The 13,126-nt window shown below is 37.7% G+C and overlaps 2 long non-coding RNA genes across 5 annotated transcripts in view; one reads left to right on the top strand and one right to left on the bottom strand.

Annotated features, from left to right (window-relative positions):
• Nucleotides 1-11,644, bottom strand: part of LOC137224831 (uncharacterized) — a 136,472-nt gene extending 124,828 nt beyond the window's left edge. For 2 of the 4 annotated variants that reach the window (XR_010943522.1, XR_010943520.1), the window contains exon 1: nucleotides 7,271-11,644. This is a non-coding gene — a long non-coding RNA (uncharacterized lncRNA). The remainder of the gene's footprint in view (nucleotides 1-7,270) is intronic. The other 2 variants (XR_010943521.1, XR_010943519.1) reach the window with 2 other exon arrangements.
• The window catches only part of LOC137224412 (uncharacterized), a 286,239-nt gene that overhangs the window by 223,957 nt on the left and 49,156 nt on the right, over nucleotides 1-13,126 (top strand). The gene's annotated exons all lie outside the window — the stretch shown is intronic.

Below are 13,126 nucleotides of genomic sequence, written 5' to 3'. Positions count from 1 at the left end.
ATGGATGGACCTAGAGATCATTGTACTAAGTGAAGTAAGTCAGACACAGTAAGACAAATATTGTATGATATCACTTCTAGGTGGAACCTAAAAATTGATACAAATGAACTAACTTACAAAACAGAGGCAGACTCACAGACTTGGAAAACAAACTTATGGTTACCAAAGGGGAAAGGTAGGGGGTAGGGATAAATCAGGAACTTGGGGGAAACATATGAATACTGCTATATATAACATAGATAAGCAACAAGGACCTACTGTATAGCACAGGGAACTCTACTCAATATTCTGGGAATAGCTTTATCAGAAAAGAATCTGAAAAAGAATGAATATATGCATATGTGTAACTGAATCACTTGCTGTGCAGCTGAAATGAACACAACATTGTAAATCAGCTATACTCCAAGAAAATTTAAATTACAAAATAAAGAAAATCACCTATATTTCAAAAGAAAAAAAGAATTCCCACATATTTTTATGGCTTGATAGCTTACTTTTTTAGTGCTCAATATTATCCCATTCACAGAATATATTAATACTATATCATTTCATTCACCTATTGGAGGACACCTTAGTTTCATTCACATTTTGGCAATATTGAATTAGGTGCTATAAATATCCATATGCAGGTTTTCATCTGGAAGTATGTTTTAAACTACTTTCAGTAAATATCCATGAGAACACTTGCCGGATTGTACAGTAAGGGAATGTTCAATATTATAGCAAGTGTCAATCAGACTACCAAAGTAGCTGTATTATTTTTCATTTCCACCAATAACAAATGACATTTCCTGTTGTTCCACATCCCCTACAGAATATGTTCTTGTCATTGTTCACATTTTAGCCATTCTAATGGCTAAAATTTTATGTAATTGTATTGTTAATTTGTTTTTTGATGGCAGCATGTAATCTGAATTATTCTTCCATATACTTATATACATAGTGTCTATTTTCTTTGGTGAGGTGTCCGTACAGTATATTGGTCCACATTTTATTTAGGCTGCTTTCATTTTTTTCTACCCAATCTGTATTTGTTTTATTTATTTTCATGCCTTATTGCATTAGCAAGGACTTGGAGTAAAATATGGAAAAGGAGTCACGAAAGGGAACATCCTTCTTTTACCTGAACTTAGTGGAAAAGCTTCATGTTTTTGACCATTAATCATGATGTAGGATAAAACTTTCCTGTAGATCTTTGTTATCAACTTGAGAAAACTCCAGTCTATTTCTTCAACTGAGAGTTTTTATGAAGAATGGGTGTTAGAGTTTTTCAAAGGTCTTCTGAATCTATTGATATGCGAATGATTGTCTTTAGGGTGTCGATATGATGGATATAATTATTTGATTTTAGAATGTTGAACCAGCCTTGCATACCTGGGATTATTCCCTCTCATTCATGATATAAAATTCTTTCAAAATACTGTTGGATTCAATTTGTTAATATTTTGTTGAGGATTTTTGCATTGATGTTCCTGAGAGATACTGGTCAGTTTTCTTTACTATTCATATGTTCTTCTAAGTTTGGATGTTGTGGATTTAGTGTCAGACATTCATTTGGGGGAGATTCTCTGTCATTTTTAAAAAATATTTTCTGTTCTTTGTTATCTTTATTCTCCTCCTGCTATACCCATTATGTATAGGTCACAGCATTTTCATTGTTCCACAATTACTGATTACTCTGTTCTGTTGATTTCCTTCGTGCCCATTTTCTCTTTTCTTTTGAGATTTAAAGGTTTCTCTTGATATGTCTTCAAGCTCACAGATGTTCCTCCTCAGCCGGCTCTTTAACTGCTAAAACAAAATACGAGAGACTTGGTGTTTTATAAACAACAGAATATTTTTGTTTTCTCATAATTGCTGAGGCTGAAAAGTTCAAGAACAAGTTACCATGTGATTCCCTGGTGGCGCAGTGGTTAAGAATCTGCCCACCAATAAAGCAGACAAGGGTTCAAGCCCTGGTCCTGGAAGATCCCACATGCCATGGAAAAACTAAGCCCCCATTTACCAGAAATACTGAGCCTGTACTCTAGAGACCACAGCCCACAGCTACCGAGCACGTGTGCCACAACTACTGAAACCTGCACGCCTAGACCCCGTGGTCTGCAACAAGAGAACCCACCCAATGAGAAGCCCGCACGCTCGGCAATGAAATCATGTGATGGGCATGAGATTTGTGTGCTACATTTATTAGGTCACTGATCCCATGTTTGAGGTCTCTGGCCTCATGACCTAATCACCTCCCAAAAGCCCCACCTCCTAATACCATCAACATGGAAGCTGGGTTTCAAAATTTTAAAATTAGAGGTACAAAATGTTTATACCATAACAGGGACCACAGAGTTAACTGATTTTTCCTTTCATGTTAAAGGTTTGCACATTTATATTTATTATATACTCCCAAAACCCTTGTTTCTTTTTTAAAAAATTCTTTTCCCGTATATGCCAGTACACACCATGGAGTAGAGTTCCCTGTGTTATAAAGCAGGTCCTTATCAATACTTATCTATTTTATATATACCAGTGTGTATAGGTCAGTCCCAATCTCCCAATTTATCCCTTCCCCACTTATCCCCTGGTAACCATAAGTTTGTTTTCTATATCCATGACTCTATTTCTGTTGTGTAAATTAGTTCATTTGTACCTTTTTTTTAAAGATTCCTCATATAATCAATATCAAATGATACCTGTCTTTCTGTGTCTGACTTGCTTCAATCAGTATAACAATCTCTAGGTCCATCCATGTTGCTACAAAACCCTTAATTGTTAAGGATAACTCTCAAATTTTTCCAGTATCATCAGCAATTCTTTCTGGCAGACATGTGATAACACTTTTTAAACAGGGATATTGAGACCAAGGCTCCTGACCTGCAAACAAACAAAACATCATTTATATAGTGAAAACTCTGCACATCAAAGGATGAAAGCACTTGGTCTAAATCCATTTGCACCCACTGCTGACAGAGGGCAGAGGAGTTTGACTCACTACTCTTCCTTACGTGCAATTCTTCCTAATGGGGTATTCCATCTAAAACTTATAAGAAGCGGGAATGCATCATGGAACACACTAATCTCTACTACAGATTCTGAAGCAGCAAAAACACAAAAACAAAGACATGATGAATCCATCCAAAGGGTTCTGTCCACATTGTTACAATAGTTTCCTATCACTTGAAGCTACTTTCATTTTTTCAACAAAAATAATGTTAATCTGCAGTCACACACTCCATTAATATTACACTATCCCTTGTGCAAGTATGTAGGGATTCGAGGAGCTATGGGAGGCTATCATGAGAGGTTGCCTAGAGTAATTAGGACATTTCATTTAATGTTGGCTCTTCTCCCTAAGATGTCTGCTGTCCTCTTCTTTTTGTAGCTACTAGCATTGAGAAAGTGACCAAGATAAGGCCCTTCTCTTTTACCGCCCATGAATGCAGCTGTGATTAACCCCACAGACCTTGGTGCTTCTAGAATCCCCTGAACCTACTGACCCTCCATGCATGGCATGACATAGATAAGGATGGTGACGTGTATATTTGTATAGAGCATGCTATAAAATTTTCGAGTCTTCCCTTCCTCATAATTCCAAAGAATAGATTTCTTTGGATTTCTGCTTAATGCTGTTGGAGTTGATACATACGTTGAGGGAGGTATCAGGGCACACCAAAAGAGAGGGTAACCGCACAGAAAATACAAGCAGGTATATTTCTGTGTAGTTTCAAGCAGCTTATCTGCTATATCAACCATGGTGACATGTTGACCCTTCCTCTTTCTACTAGTAGTACAACAAACATAAAGGATATTTAGGCTGCTTGTTTTATCCCCACCTCTCTCAATTGATCTGCATTCACATATTGGACAATGAAGAGCCCTTTCTACCATCTTAACTAATACTTGAGAACTAGAAAATGTCCAGATTTTTCCAGGGATTATTTTCATATTCCCCAATCAGGCCTATGAAGGAATATAACCTATTGTGTTTAATGAAATCATATCTCTGACGGCATCCCATCATCAACAAAACTGGAAAGAAATTTGAAGGGTATTAGATTTACCATATTTGAAATTCCAATATTTTAGCCTGACACATTTTTGGATTTTAGAAAAAAATATTTTAAATGAGACAAAAAATCATTTTTATGACACAAAAAGACAGCAAGAGTTTTATATTTTTATCTGTTCCACTTGCACACAAATGTCTCATGGGGTTATGTAAAGCAGTCCTGTTGGGTGCTGTGCATGGTGCAAGCATGGATTAAAACTTAGGAATCTTAAGCTTCTGTCACCTGAAACTTTTAAATTAGGATGCAAGCAATCCTGTCCAACATTTGAGCAGAGCAAGACACTGTCTTTATTTTATTTGTCAGGTAATTAATCAGTCTTTTTCCCCAAGGAGGGAAACAACTGGCATCTTCCATCAATGTGTTGTACAAAAATCTTTGAACACAGAGTGCAAGCAGAGGCTGATACAAGATGTGAAAAAAAAATGAGAGACACTTGTGGCATTTTCTTCTAACTTATTGCAATCTCCCATTTAAAATGTGAGAATAATCAATCTTCTGAGGAAAAAAACCCAAGGAAGGTTTTTGCTTCTGTGGAATAATGGGATTGCTAAAGATTTCAGGAGGCCAGATGAATTAGTGAGAATGACCATGAGAAATCAGAGAAAAGTCAGACCCATGGATGAAGTGATGTTTACCTCTGTGAATCAATGAGAAGTAGGAGCAAATGAAAAGAAAGCTGAATACAACATTTTCTGAATAAATGTAACTTTTCAGCTGTCATAGAAAAATTAATACTCACTATGATACAACATATTTAGTTTAGAAAGTTAATTAAATTTAAAGATTAATAATTAGATTTATTGAAGAAACAAAAACATTTGTGGCTTAGAATAAATAATGTGTTCTGCTACACATAAGAAGACTACATAAATAAATAGAAATAAGACTAAATAAATAAATAGGAAAATAACAAATTAGATGTTATTAACATTAAAAACTGACACTCATCTAAAGAAAGAGAAGGAGAGACAGAAAGAGAGAAGAACTCATAACAAGCATGTATTAAAAACTCCTAAATAAGAAGTCTTCGGATGTTAAAAAAAAAAAAAAAGAAGTCTTCAGTAAGAAGATAATGTAATAGCAAAAATGGGGAAAATAGGGCTTCCCTGGTGGCGCAGTGGTTGAGAGTCCGCCTGCCAATGCAGGGGACACGGGTTCGTGCCCCGGTGCGGGAAGATCCCATATGCTGCCGAGCGGCTTGGCCCGTGAGCCATGGCTGCTGAGCCTGTGCGTCCGGAGCCTGTGCTCCGCAACGAGAGAGGCCACAACAGTGAGAGGCCCGCATACCGCAAAAAAAAAAAAAAAAAAAAAAAAAAAAATGGGGAAAATATACCAAAAGATATTTCAAAAAAGAGAGTATAGAATGTTAAGTAAACATATCGAAAGATGCTTGGTTTCTTAGTAGTCAATTAAATGCAAAAAAGTGATACCTTTAATTATCACTCACCAACCAGAAAGTTCAAATGAAAATGACAGGTATTATCAAGTTTGACAAGAATGCGTATAATCCTTGAATCTCATTCACTGCTGCTGAGGATGAAAAATAATACAAATGAGTGAAGTAAGTCAGAAAGAGAAAGACAAATACCCTATGCTAACACATACATATGGAATTTAAGAAAAAAAATGTCATGAAGAACCTAGGGTAAGACAGGAATAAAGACACAGACCTACTAGAGAATGGATTTGAGGATATTGGGAGGGTGAAGGGTAAGCTGTGACAAAGAGAGAGAGTGACATGGACATATATACACTACCAAATGTAAAATAGATAGCTGGTGGGAAGCAGCTGCATAGCACAGGGAGATCAGCTCAGTGCTTTGTGACCACCTAGAGGGGTGGGATGGGGAGGGTGGTAGGGAGGGAGATGCAAGAGTGAAGAGATATGGGAACATATGTGTATGTATAACTGATTCGCTTTGTTATAAAGCAGAAACTAACACACCATGGTGAAGCAATTATACTCCAATAAAGATGTAAAAAAAAAAGAAAAATCATACACATGTTTTGAAAATATTTAGAAATATCTAAAAAGATAAACACATGAAAGCTATGACTCGAAAATTTTACTACTACATGTATACTGAACAATAATGTATACACACACCACCAAAGCTCAAGTTCTAGAATTTATATACCAGTCCTATTCTCAATAGACACAAACTGAAAATCACTCATATTGTAATACACATTGGAATAAATTAATTAATAGTTAAATATTTACACTATGGAATCCTATGCAACAGTTGCAATGCATGATCACAACAACAGGAAACCATATAGGCATATTCACAAGCAACATAAAATAAAAAAGCCCAATCCAAAAGTGATTTTACTGTGCCATAACATTTATATAAACTACAAAATACAGGTAACCTGATCTTTTTGTTAGATACAAGAACAATCTTAAACCTTAAGGGGAGTCACTAGAATGGGACCAGGGGGCCTCTGAGTGTCTGGTAATTTTCTGTGTCTTTATCTAGAAGCTATGTATAGAGTGTATTCAGATTCTGAATTTTCTGAAATTTGTCATTTCCTTACAAACCATGCATGTTTTTAGTTGTTTTTTATACATAACAAAAAGTAAAAACGATAGGCTAGGGAAGGTAATTATATTAGCACTTTAATATCCATGCTTTTCAAGATGGAACTGAAAGGTATTAAATACTTGACATTGTGATTAATTCTTAAAAGGTGAAAATTTGAGATTAATAAATAAGACATACTTCTTCATATATAAACCTCAAACAGGAGGGGTAGAAAGGAGTACTATTTTTTTTTATTTAATACAGAATTGTTAAGATAGAAAATAATGAAAACAGACTAGGTTTAAAAAAGAGCACACTGGACTTCCCTGGTGGCACAGTGGGTAAGAATTTGCCTGCCAATGCAGGGGACAGGGGTTCAATCCCTGGTCTGGGAAGATCCCACAAACCGAAGAGCAAATAAACCCGTGTGCCACAACTACTGAGCCTGTGCTCTAGAGCCAGCAAGCAACAACTATTGAGCCTGCATGACACAACTACTGAAGCCCATGCATCTAGAGCCCATAATCCACAACAAGAGAAATGACCACAAGGAGAAGTCCGTGCACCACAACGATGAGTAACCCTTGCTTGATACAACTAGAGAAACCTTGTGCAGCAACAAAGACCCAACAAAACCAAAAATAAATAAAATTAAATCTTTTGAATTCTGAGATGACTCACTCACGTGGCTGTAGGGAAGAGGCCTCAGTTCCTTGCCACATGGATCTCTCCTTAGGGCTGCTTGAGTGTCCTCATGACATGGCAGCTGGCTTACCCCAGGATGAGTGATCTAGCAGAAACCAAAGCAGAAGCTGCAATGTCTTTTATGATTTTGGAAGCTGCACTTTTTCATTTCTGCAATTTCTTATTAGTTTAACAGTCAGCCCTTTTCAAGTGTGAGGAGCCACACAACTACATGAAGACTGGGAGATAATTAGGGGATAATTAGGGCTATTTTGGAGGTTGGCTACCAAAGTGGCTGACTAGCCAAAGACTGAATTTTGTTTTCTTCACTTCTGGAGAGAAAATGGTCAGTGAATCTCATTGGTGGTCTTTGAGATGTACCAAAGCTACCTCTTGCTCTCACCCCCAGCCATGTGGCTGACAGGGTCTTGGTGCTCTGGCCGGGTGTCAGGCCTGTGCCTCTGAGGTGAGAGAGCTGAGTTCAGGACATTGGTCTACCAGAGACCTCTGGCACCTTGTAATATCAAACGGCGAAAGCCTCCCAGAGATATCTGTCTCAACGCTAAGACCCAGTTCCACTCAGAGACCAGCAAGGTCCAGTGCTGGATATCCCATGCCAAACAACTAGCACGACAGGAATTCAGGCCCACCTACTAGCAGAGAGGCTGCCTAAAATCATAATAAGCCCACAGACACCCCAAAACACACCACCAGAAGCAGACCTGTCAACCAGAAAGACAAGATCCAGACACACCCACCAGAACACAGGCACCAGTCCCCTCCACCAGAAAGCCGACAGAACCCACTGAACCAACGTTAGCCACCGGGGGAAGACACCAAAAACAACGGGAACTACGAATCAGCAGCCTGTGAAAAGGAGACCCCAAACACAGTCCCCAAGCCAAATAAGACAGAGAAACACACAGCAGATGAAGGAGCAAGGTAAGTTCCCACCAGAACAAACAAATGTAGAGGCAATAGGCAGTCTAGCAGAAAAAGAATTCAGAGTAATGATAGTAAAGATGATCCCAAATCCTGGAACTAGAATGGAGAATATACAACAAACGTTTAACAAGGACCCAGAAGAACTAAAGAGCAAACAAACAATGATGAACAACACAATAAGTGGAATTAAACATGCTCTAGAAGGAACCAATAGCAGAATAACTGAGGCAGAAGAATGGATAAATGACCTGGAAGACAAAATAGTAGAAAAAAACTACTGCAAAGCAGAATAAAGAAAAAAGAATGGAAAGAATTGAGGACAATCTGAGACACCTCTGGGACAACATTAAACACACCACATTTGAATATAGGGGTCTCAGAAGTAGAAGAGAAATAGAAAGAGACTGAGAAAATATTTGAAGAGATAATAGTTGAAACCTTGCCTAATATGGGAAAGGAAATCATTAATCAAGTCCAGGAAGTGCAGAGAGTCCCATACAAGATACACCCAAGGAGAAACATGCCAAAACATATACTACTCAAACTATCAAAAATTAAATACAAAGAAAAAATATTAAAAGCAGCAAGGGAAAAACAACAAATAACGTACAAGCAAATCCCCAAAATGTTAACGGCTAATCTTTCAGCAGAAACTCTGCAAGCCAGAAGGGACTGGCAGGACATATTTAAAGTGATGAAAGGGGAAAAGCTACAAACAAGATTACTCGACACAGCAAGGATCTCATTCAGATTTGACAGAGAAATTAAAACCTTTACAGACAAGCAAAAGCTAAGAGAACTCAGCACCACCAAACCAGCTTTACAACAAATGCTAAAGGAACTTCTCTAGGCAGGAAACACAAGAGAAGGAAAAGACCTACAATAACAAACCAAAACAATTTAGAAAATGGTAATAAGAACGTACATATCAATAACTACCTTAAATGTAAATGGATTAAATGCTCCAACCAAAAGACATAGACTGGCTGAATGGATCCAAAAACATGACCGGCAAATATGCTGTCTACAAGAGACCCACTTCAGACCTAGAGACACATACAGACTGAAAGATAGGGGATGGAATAAGATATTCCATGCAAATAGAAATCAAAAGGAAGCTAGAGTAGTAATTCTCATATCAGACATAAAAGACTTTAAACTAAAGACTATTACAGGAGACAAAGAATGACACTACATAATGATCAAGGGATCAATCCAAGAAGAAGATATACCAATTGTAAATATTTATGCACCCAACACAGGAGCACCTCAATACATAAGGCAAATGCAAACAGCCATAAAAGGGGAAATCGGCAGTAACACAATCATAGTAGGGGACTTTAGCACCCCTCTAGAAAAAAATGACAATGAAAGTATGAAGACCCAAAACCTATGGGATGCAGGAAAAGCAGTTCTAAGAGGGAGGTTTATAGCACTACAATTCTACCTCAAGAAACATCTCAAATAAACAAGCTAACCTTACACCTAAAGCAATTAGAGAAAGAAAGAAAAAAAAAAACCCTAAGTCAGCAGAGGAAAGAAATCATAAAGATCAGATCAGAAATAAATGAAAAAGAAATGAAGGAAACAACAGCAAAAGTCAAAAAAACTAAAAGCTGGTTCTCTGAGAAGGTAAACAAAATCGATAAACCATTAGCCAGACTCAAGAAAAAATGGTAGAAGACTCAAATCAATAGAATTACAAATGAAAAAGGATAAGTAACAACTGACACTGCAGAAATACAAAGGATCATGAGAGATTACTGCAAGCAACTATATGCCAATAAAATGGACAATCTGGAGGAAATGGCCAAATTCTTAGAAAAGCACAAGCTTCCAAGACTGAACCAGGAAGAAATAGAAACTATAAACAAACCATCCCAAGCACTGAAATTGAGACTGTGATTAAAAATCTTCCAACAAACAATAGCCCATGACCAGATGGCTTCACAGGCAAATTCTACCAAACATTTAGAGAAGAGTTAACACCTATCTTTCTCAAACTCTTCCAAAATATAGCAGAGGGGGGAACTCTCCCAAACATATTCTATGAGACCACCATCTCCCTGATACCAAAACCAGACAAAGATGACACAAAGAAAGAAAACTACAGGCCAATATCACTGATGAACATAGATGCAAAAATCCACAGCAAAATACTAGCAAACAGAATCCAATGGCACATTAAAATGATCATACACCAAGATCAAGTGGGGTTTATCCCAGGGATGCAAGGATTCTTCAATATATGCAAATCAATGTGATACACAATATTAAAAAACTGAAGGATAAAAACGATATGGTCATCTCAATATACATAGAAAATGCTTTCGACATTATTAAACACCCATTTATGATAAAAAACCTCCAGAAAGTAGGCATAGACGGAACTTTCTTCAACATAATAAAGGCCATATATGACAAACCCACAGCCAACATCGTTCTCAATGGTGAAAAATGAAACCATTTCCACCAAGATCAGGAGCAAGACAAGGTTGCCCACTGTCACCACTATGATTCAACACACTTTTGGAATTTTTAGCTACAGCAACCAGAAGAAAAAGAAATGAAAGGAATCCAAATCGGAAAAGAACAAGTTAAGCTCTCACTGTTTGCAGATGACATGATACTATACATAGAGAATCCTAAAGATGCTACCAGAAACCTACTAGAGTTAATCAATGAATCTGGTAAGGTTGCAGCATACAAAATTAATGTACAGTTATCTCTTTCATTCCTATACACTAAAGATGAAAAATCTGAAAGAGAAATTAAGGAAACACTCCTATTTACCACTGCAACAAAAAGAATAAAATACCTAGGAATAAACCTACCTAAGGAGACAAAAGTAGTTTACTCAACAAACTATAAGACACTGATTAAAGAAATCAAAGATGACACAAACAGATAGAGAGATATACCATGTTCTTGGATTGGAAGAATCAACATTGTGGAAATGACTATACTACCCAAAGCAATCTACAGATTCAATGCAATCCCTATCAAACTACCAATGGCATTTTTCAGAGAACTGGAACAAAAAATTTCACGACTTGTATGGAAACACAAAAGACCCTGAACAGCCAAAGCAATCTTGAGAAGAAAAACAGAGCTGGAGGAATCAGGCTCCCTGACTTCAGACAATACTACAAAGATACAGTAGTCAAGACAGTATGGTACTGGCACAAAACCAGAAATGCAGATCAATGGAACTGGAGGAAAAGCCCAGAGATAAACCCATACACATATGGTCACCTTATTTATGATAAAGGAGGCTAGAATATGCAATGGAGAAATCACAGCCTCTTCAATAAGTGGTGCTGGGAAAACTGGGCAGCTACAGGTAAAAGAATGAAATTAGAAGATTCCCTAACACCATACACAAAAATAAATTCAAAATGGAGAAAAGGGGCTTCCCTGGTGGCGCAGTGGTTGAGAGTCCGCCTGCCGATGTAGGGGACACGGGTTCGTCCTCCGGTCTGGGAAGATCCCACATGCCGCGGAGCGGCTAGGCCCGTGAGCCATGGCCGCTGAGCCTGCGCGTCCGGAGCCTGTGCTCCGCAACGGGAGAGGCCACAACAGTGAGAGGCCGGCATACCGCAAAAAAAAAAAAAAAAAAAAAAAATGGAGAAAAGACCTAAATGTAAGGCCAGACACTATAAAACTCTTAGAGGAAAACATAAGCAGAACACTCTATGACATCAATCACAGCAAGATCCTTTTTAACCCACCTCCTAGAGAAATGGAAATAAAAACAAAAATAAACAAATGAGACATAAAAGCTTTTGCACAGCAAAGGAAAATGTAAACAAGACGAAAAGACAACCCTCAGAATGGCAGAAAATATTTGCCAATGAAGCAACTGACAAAGGATTAATCTCCAAACTTTACAAGGAGCCCATGCAGATCAATACCAAAAAAACAAACAACCCAATCCATAAATGGGCAGAAGACCTAAATAGACATTTCTCCAAAGAAGATATACAGATTGCCAACAAACACATGAAAAAATGGTCAACATCACTGATCATTAGAGAAATGCAAATCAAAATTACAATGAGGTATCACCGCACACAGGTAAGAATGGCCATCATCAAAAAAATCTACAAACAATAAATGCTGCAGAGGTGTGGAGAAAAGGGAACCCTCTTGCACCATTGGTGGGAGTGCAAATTGATAGAGCCACTATTGAGAACACTATGGAGGTTCCTTAAAAACCTAAAATTAGAACTACCACTACCATATGACACAGCAATCCCACTACTGGGCATATACCTGGAGAAAACCATAATTCAAAAAGAGTCATGTTCCACAATGTTCATTGCAGCTCTATTTGCAATAGCCAGGACATGGAAGCAATCTAAGTGTCCATCAGCTGATGACTGGATAAAGAAGATTTTGCACATCTTCAATATAAAATGGAATATTACTCAGCCATAAAAAATGAAATCGAGTTATTTGTAGTGAGATGGATGGACCTAGAGTCTGTCATACAGAGTGAAGTATGTCAGAAAGAGAAAAACAAATACTGTATGCTGACACATATATATGGAATCTAAAAAAAAAGAAAAAAATGGTTCAGAAGAACCTAGGGGCAGGACTGGAATAAAGACGCAGACATAGAGAATGGACTTGAGGACATGGGGAGGGAGAAGGGTAAGCTGGGATGAAGTGAGAGAGTGGCATGGACTTATATATACTACCAAATGTAAAACAGATGGCTAGTAAGAAACAGCTGCATAGCACAGGGAGATCAGCTCAGTGCTTTGTGACCACTTAGAGGGGTGGGATAGGGAGAGGGGGAGGGAGACGCAAGAGGGAGGAGATATGGGGATATATGTATATGTATAGTTTGTTCACTTTGTTATAAAGCAGAAACTAACAAACAATTGTAAAGCAATTATAGTC

This window comes from Pseudorca crassidens, chromosome 5 (assembly GCF_039906515.1).
Source record: "Pseudorca crassidens isolate mPseCra1 chromosome 5, mPseCra1.hap1, whole genome shotgun sequence".
NCBI lineage: Eukaryota > Metazoa > Chordata > Mammalia > Artiodactyla > Delphinidae > Pseudorca > Pseudorca crassidens.
The sequence above is the reverse complement of the archived record's forward strand: the minus strand, read 5'-3'. Positions and strand labels throughout refer to the sequence as shown.